The following is a 7,365-nucleotide window of genomic DNA, read 5'->3' on the forward strand; positions in this document are numbered from 1 at the left end:
TTTTAGAGGAGGAAAGGAAAAGAGAGTTTTTCTTTAAGAATAAAGGAGGAAATCAGAGTGATGGTGGTGCTCTATGGCCGAGATATAGAAGAAGAAGAAGAGAGTGACAACATATTTCATGGAAACATGAGTTTGCAGGGATACTTGTTGTGTATTGCATGGAGATTTAAGATGTAATTGCCTTGATATTTGGTGGTCATTAGTGAGGTGGCACTCCCTAATATCCCAATGTTTTTTTTTAAGTGGGCCGTGAATGGGGAAGGATGGGGTTCACGGACCAATTGCAAACGAGAAGATGGGTTCACGGCCCAATTGAGATGAGGAGCTGGGTTCACGGCCCATCAAGGTTCATGATAAATAAGTGAGTTATTTTAGGCCTAACATGGCCTAATTGCTATGGTTTGACGAATGTGGGCCCAACTAGATCCTAAATGGGTTTCCTTGGCCCAAAATCATCAAATTGAAGGTTTATTGGCCCATTAGGACCAATAAGAGGATCCTAGTCCGTACAAAATTCGAACCGGGATATTTAGGGTTTCAGACCCATAGTTAAGCATATGATATGCATTGTATTAGGTTTTGAACTTTACTCAGGAGTTTTGATTCAAATGGATGATTTTGATTGAGCATAGAGTATGATATCCACTTAGAGTACAAGTCTTACAATAGTTGATGTTTACATGAGGACAGAATTTCCAAGCTAAAAATGCTAGTTGTGACAGATTTTGGTGAGGATAAGGCCGAAATCTCAAGTTTCAAATGGTGGCACACCTTCCAATGTGATATAATCCACATTCCAATATATATATATATATATATATATATATATATATATATATATATACAAATATATATATATATATATATATATATATATATATATGTATATAGGACCGAAATCACCTTCATAATTCCCATTCAATCTTCAAATATTTTATACTTTTCTCTCAAAACTCATACTGCATCTTCCAATCTTCAAACCAAACTCAAGAACAACTTCATATCTTCAATAGTTTCCTAGAACATTTTCAACAGTTTCCTAGGAAAAACAAATCCTTCAGTTAATTCTTAGGAATTAATTGGTAAGTTTCCTTATATCGCTTAGTGTTTATATAACACTTTATTGATAGTTTATCTAATTTATACACGGTATCATGTGTTAAAACAAATTAGGATACGACTATATACACGTGTTCTAACTCGAAGAATATCACCACTCACTTCGTTATCCAGCCATGAACACACCCGAGGTGAGTTCATACCCTTACATTTTTCACGATTTTTATATGTTTTTCATGGGGGGGATACAAGTAAAACACAATGAAACTTTTGTTAATATACGAATCATTCTATATGCTTTCTATATTTTATGTGAAAATGCTAAAATACATGAAATATCGTTATCACCAAATTCAGGAACGTATACATATAAGGTTTTCGTACAAATATGCTATGGTTTCTTACGATATATATATATATATATATATATATATATATATATATATATATATATATACGAAATATACAATTGGAATTCAATAAATAAACTATAAGCCTTTTGTAACATGTCGAGCCAAAAAGGGTATAATTATATAAACATACATATATAATTATTTCATTTCATATTATTATCATGGTAAATTGATAATAGCATACAAAAGAATCATTATTTCAACGAAACATTTTTATAAACTACAATAGGTATATTTTATGGGACATACACTCTATTTTACCAATTCAGGATACAATACAAAAATAATTATTTAAAGGTATAATTATTTTACACTACATAACTACTACGGAAGGATAACCAGAGTCTCTTGGAGGGAGAGCCTGACACTTATGTATAGATCTATACGGTACTGGCAATCACGCACCTAAACTGTTAGCTTCAGTTGGACCGGCAGGTCTGGGGTGACAAATGTCGTACCATTCCGACGTCTGAAGAACGTCGTAGCAAGCCATCTAGGTCATTAGCATGGCTATAATAACTCACAAAGGGTATTAACAATACGTTTGATTTAAGAATACATACATGTCTTCAAATGGTTTTTCACAGATACAACTACAGTACACTATTTTCCAGTACAATACATTTTACATTTCTAGAAACATGCATTCAAATGGTTTTATAAAGATATAAAACTACATTATACTACTTCAGACTACAACAATACTTATACATATTCAGTCTTAGGGTGTTTGAGAGACTACATTACATCTAAAATAAAATATTGGATTTTCTGGAAGAACACACTATCATTTTCAAGAAACAAAGACATATTTTCTCATACAAAATGCTTATGAACTCACCAAATGTTGACACTCTTTTTCAAAACCACTTGTATTCTCAGGGAATTAGTAGACAGGTACCCACACAGGTTTTGTGAAGACGGAGCTTAGCTTTGTTACATATTATCTTTTTGTTGTTTGCTTTTGGAGTCAAAGAATGATTCGAATACAATGTAAAAACTTATCAATTATCAATATAATGTTTGGAATGCTTTGATATCTATTATTCAAATGTCATGATATTGTACATGGCGTCATCCGCCCCCGGACGTTTCCACCGTTTTAGCGGTTCGGGAGTGTGACATGTAGGTACCAGATTGAAAGTTTCGTTTGATGATGAGGGATCTGAGATCATAGAAAAGAAGACCAAAACAATGCTTCTAAAGTCCAAGAGAAAAGGCGAGATGTATCCGTTGAATCTGAATCCTATCAAAGGAAAATCGGTCATACGCATTCTTACGAATGCACCTTCAGATGAGAGTTGGCTCTGGCAACGAAGGCTCTCACACCTAAACTTCAAGGATATCAACAAACTCGTGCTTGGTGATCATGTGCGAGGCTTGCCATTTCTAAAGTTTGAGAAAGAACATCTCTGTGCAGCCTACGAACTTGGAAAGCAGAGTAGGAAGAGTCATTCAACAATAATAAACACCAAATTGGATCGAGCCACTTGAGCTTTAACATATAGATCTTTGTGGTCCATCTGTCATCGATAGAATTGGTGGTAACAAGTACATTCTAGTTATTGTTGATGATTTTTCCAAATTTATGTGGGTTTATTTTCTTAAACATAAATTAGAAGCCACTTCGAAGCTTCAGGACTTTATCAAACAGATCGAGCTTCAACTGCGAAAGCTAGTTCGAAATGTTCGCAGTGATAATGGTTCGGAGTTCAAAAACCATGTGTTTGAAGAATTCCTGACTGAAAAGGGAGTTGCTCATAACTTCGGCTCCTTACACTCCCCAACAGAACGGATTTGTTAAAAAACAAAACCGTTATCTATACGATGTTGCGAGGTGACGGTTTTTAATATACTACAACATCCTATGGTGCACATACAACCCTAAATGCTTTGGATCTATGTTTTCTCTAATTATACATGCAATATTGTTTCCAAAGCATTAAGCCTACAAATAGCATGCAATTGACATAAACAATATAGAAATGAGTTATAGAATTACCTCTTTGTTGTAGCTTGTAGTTTTCGCCTTTAAGAACTTAGCACTAATAGTGTGGACGCCTCAAATGGAATCACAACACACCTTTGGACAAAAGGTTGACTTTTGAGATAATATCCTAACACCAAAATCGGCTCAATGATCTCCAAGAACACTAGTGTGCCATTTTTGATACTCAGGGACTTCTTATATAGTGTGGCATGATTAGGGTTACACCATGTAAACCCTAATGGGCATGACCTTCCATATTCCTTAGGCTCCATGGGTTTAAACCTCCATGGATCATCCATGGGTTGTTACATGGGTTTAGCCCAACCTAAGGAATCATGGATCATTGGCCCACATCATAAGAATGAATGATTTACCAAATCAACCCCTTATATGTAATTAGTCTCTTTTGATCACAAAATTAATTCCAAACTAATTCTTGATCAATACTAATTAAATAATATGATTTCATATTAATATATTAGAACTTATAATTAACTTCTTCTCAAAAGTTCATCCTATCAAATTGTCCTGGCACTAGTACAAAAATGGGATATGGTCACACCAAAAAATCGTGACCATATGCCTATAGTCACACTTTTTTTTTTCATCGGAAGTGTCACCGAAGGTCGTGCCATTTTAGGCACCATACGACCACTTTTAAATTTAGTGGTTGTATCATATGAAAAATTGTGACCATAGCATAAAAGTGTGGCTATAAGGTAGGGATTTTGGTTGCTGTAATCCATCATTTCATCCAATATTGTGGCCATAAACCATTTTTAGACACACATTCTAGTTATTTTAGTGACTATCTTTCATGGCATGGTCACATGAAATTATTTTCACTGTGGCGTATTGCTAATAATTGGTCACACAAAAAATATTCATTATGACTATTGGCTATCATTTAGAGACAAAAAATTAACCGAAACATGACCATGTTTAACACATGGCCGCATGAATTTATTTTCACTATGATGTTTTGCTAATAATTTGTCACACAAAAATTGTTCATTATGACTATTAACAATCTTTTAGACACGCATAATTAAGCAAATCATGACCATGTTCCCAAAACGGTCACATGAATTTATAATTTTAATGACCAAAATTGTTTTAAAGACACATAATATTTGTTAATGATGTTTATCTTATAACTTATAGCCACATGCGTATTATTTATCATCATCGTTACTATCATTTATACATATAAAAAGTTGTAAGTGTGACTATTTTCAATGTGGCTATTTATCATAATTTAGACGCCACGAATCAATCAAATCATAGCCATTACTGTTGTACCGACACACAATTTCATTCACCATGACTACATTTACCCTATTGACACATTAGTTTTATCTTATCATGCCATTTTTTTATAGATTTTGACCCACAAGTATTGTTTAAACATGACAATACATAAACTATTAGTCACATGATTATTAAATGAAGTGACATATGACATCTTTTTTACACCAAATTTTTCAACATAAATGTTTCACTTTTAGCCACATATTTTTAATCAAAACATAACTATAAAACACTTGTAAACACATATTAAGTTTCTATCATGACTATGGTTAATCCTTCGGTCACATGACAATAAAATTATTATAGACACATGGAATATTTTAAGTGTGGTTATTGTTACAACTTTAGTCACATTAATTAAATTTGATTATTACATTTGCTATATTTCAAACACATAAAAAACAATGTCAAATAAACATACCCATAAATCAACAATATGAAACGATAAAAGGATATCAATATTAATAATAACTCGAATTAATATAATACATACATAAAGTTCCTAGTTAAATAGTAAAAAATCTTTGTAATCTAAACAAGTCTATAAAACATGCTAAGGAAAGGAAAAAAATTCATATACCAAAAACTAGAAGTGTTTTATCTTGTTCATAGTGCTACTTGTATGCTTGACAGTTCCATCTCTCATTATAAAAGCTTTTTTGCGCTTCTTGGAGTTTTGAAGTTCATTGTCTTGAGTTAATTTCGTATGTGGTACCTGTAGCAACAACATTGAAACAAATTTGAGCAAATTATAATTTAAAAGACTGGTTTATGAAAGGAAAAATGTAATGAATAAAGAAGTTAATAGAATAAACAAACCTTTAAGTCACATTTGACAAGGTATTTTGGCCATGCAACAAAAGTTAAGTTTTATGTGCTGCCTTAACTGTTTTGTGATTAACCATTTGATATGGTAAAAATGTAGCTCCCTTTTTCACTCCATCAATGGATACCTTATAGCAGTCCTCCTTAATAGAAACTAAAAATAACTTAATAACTAATTCATGAATAAAGTAACATAGCCTTACCAAACCAAATAAACACAAATCAAATAATAAAATCCAAATCCTATCACTTTCATTGCCAGAGATTTTGTAGAAAAGTAAGAGCAGTACAAGGATCACAACCCATTAGAGAGAAACATAAAAACTCATTAAACAATCAAGAAAATATTAGCAAAATGAATGAGTTCTCGATGAGAGATAGATAAAGCTTTTAGTGAGGAAAGACATATAACATTTGATGCCAAAAGATATGAACTTACTACTCGGGCATGGGCAGTTCTTTATGATAGCAGGCCAATAAAATTTTACTTCTTGCTAGTATACCACATAGAGTGATCTCATCTCTCTTCAAATATGAAAAAAAGATTTGAGATCTTATGTGCTTCAGTTCAATTAATTCCCATGATTGCTGATTATTCAACCTAAAAATGTATAATGTACAAAATTCACATCCAATATATTGTTCAGTGTTCACTGACGTTTGTTAATGATGGTCGTTTACTCAAACATGTAAAGTAATAAAAAAATCAAACAACACACCATCAAATTTAAAACATTCAAAGATATAAATGATATAAACATTAAAACCTCCAAAAATCTACGCAGTAAAGAAATTAAAAACCCCAAATATCACAAAAAATTACTGTAATAGTCTACCGAGATAAATCAAGAAAAAAAAACCCAAAAAACCTAACCTGTAAAGGATGCTAAAGTGATCTTTCTGAGGCTATTATTCACATATAATCTGAAATCAGTTAAAGATGAAAGAAAAAAACGTAATCTGAAATACATTGAGATCATTAGTAATTGAGTTGAAATCTTTGAGATAGGGGCATAAAAATACCTTAAGATGTAGAGGCTTAGATCGGCGGCAATCAGGTGCCTCAGAAATCGTGAAGGTTGAATCTTAGTGTTGTCCACCACAACCGTTCGAAGTCTTGAATCTGACCGGCGGCTAAAGGCTCGACGATGTTGTCGCCATGATAAGGGGATAAGCTGCGTCCTTGGTCTGAGGTGCCAATCAAAAATAAATCAAATTTTATTACATAGAAATAGTGAAATTACGTACGAAATTGTGCAGTATTGGTGGTTAGATCGAAGATCTAGGGTTGTAATATGTGGCGGATGGCCGGATGCGAGGTCGAGTGGCAGAGAGGCGGCACATAGAGATGAAAAGCAGCGGGAAAAAATTAAAAACGAGAATTTGGCATTTATATAGGGTGGGCCGGTTATGGTCGAATTTCTAACGGGGGAAATCAAAATTTCGTTTGAAAATAGGAGGGATATTGAAATTCTATGCAAGTATGAGGTTTTAATTTTTCAATGTATGCGAGACTATGAATAGAAGCAAGTAAAAAAGTATATTAGGTTAAAAACGTCTTTGGGCTTTTAAAGATACATAGGCCATTTTGTTTATTAAACTAAAATATGATATTATTAGAAGCGGCTTTCATTATGTTTTAAACAATAATACTAGTATTTATTTCTATTCTTTAAAAAAATTAGATTATAATAAACAACATGATTTACCTTTTAGCCACACATAAAAAAAAAAGTTTAACCATGATTATAACATAGTTATATTTAA

At 32.6% G+C, this 7,365-nt stretch overlaps 1 long non-coding RNA gene across 5 annotated transcripts; it reads right to left on the reverse strand.

The window, feature by feature from the left end:
* Nucleotides 1–5,210: 5,210 nt before the first annotated feature.
* On the reverse strand, nucleotides 5,211–7,111 carry LOC145133222 (uncharacterized). Of its 5 annotated transcripts, none has more exons than XR_013718487.1 (4): nucleotides 6,622–7,111; nucleotides 6,473–6,504; nucleotides 5,593–5,752; nucleotides 5,211–5,488 (listed from the first exon to the last, which is right to left on the reverse strand). It is a non-coding gene; the product is annotated as an uncharacterized LOC145133222 (long non-coding RNA). The 5 variants fall into 5 exon arrangements; XR_013718485.1 differs by having other exon boundaries at nucleotides 6,473–6,522; XR_013718484.1 differs by having other exon boundaries at nucleotides 6,473–6,558.
* Between the last annotated feature and the right edge of the window lie 254 nt (nucleotides 7,112–7,365).

This window comes from Lactuca virosa, chromosome 8 (assembly GCF_052849685.1).
Source record: "Lactuca virosa cultivar CGN04683 chromosome 8, Lactuca_virosa_CGN04683_v6, whole genome shotgun sequence".
Classification (NCBI taxonomy): Eukaryota; Viridiplantae; Streptophyta; class Magnoliopsida; order Asterales; family Asteraceae; genus Lactuca; species Lactuca virosa.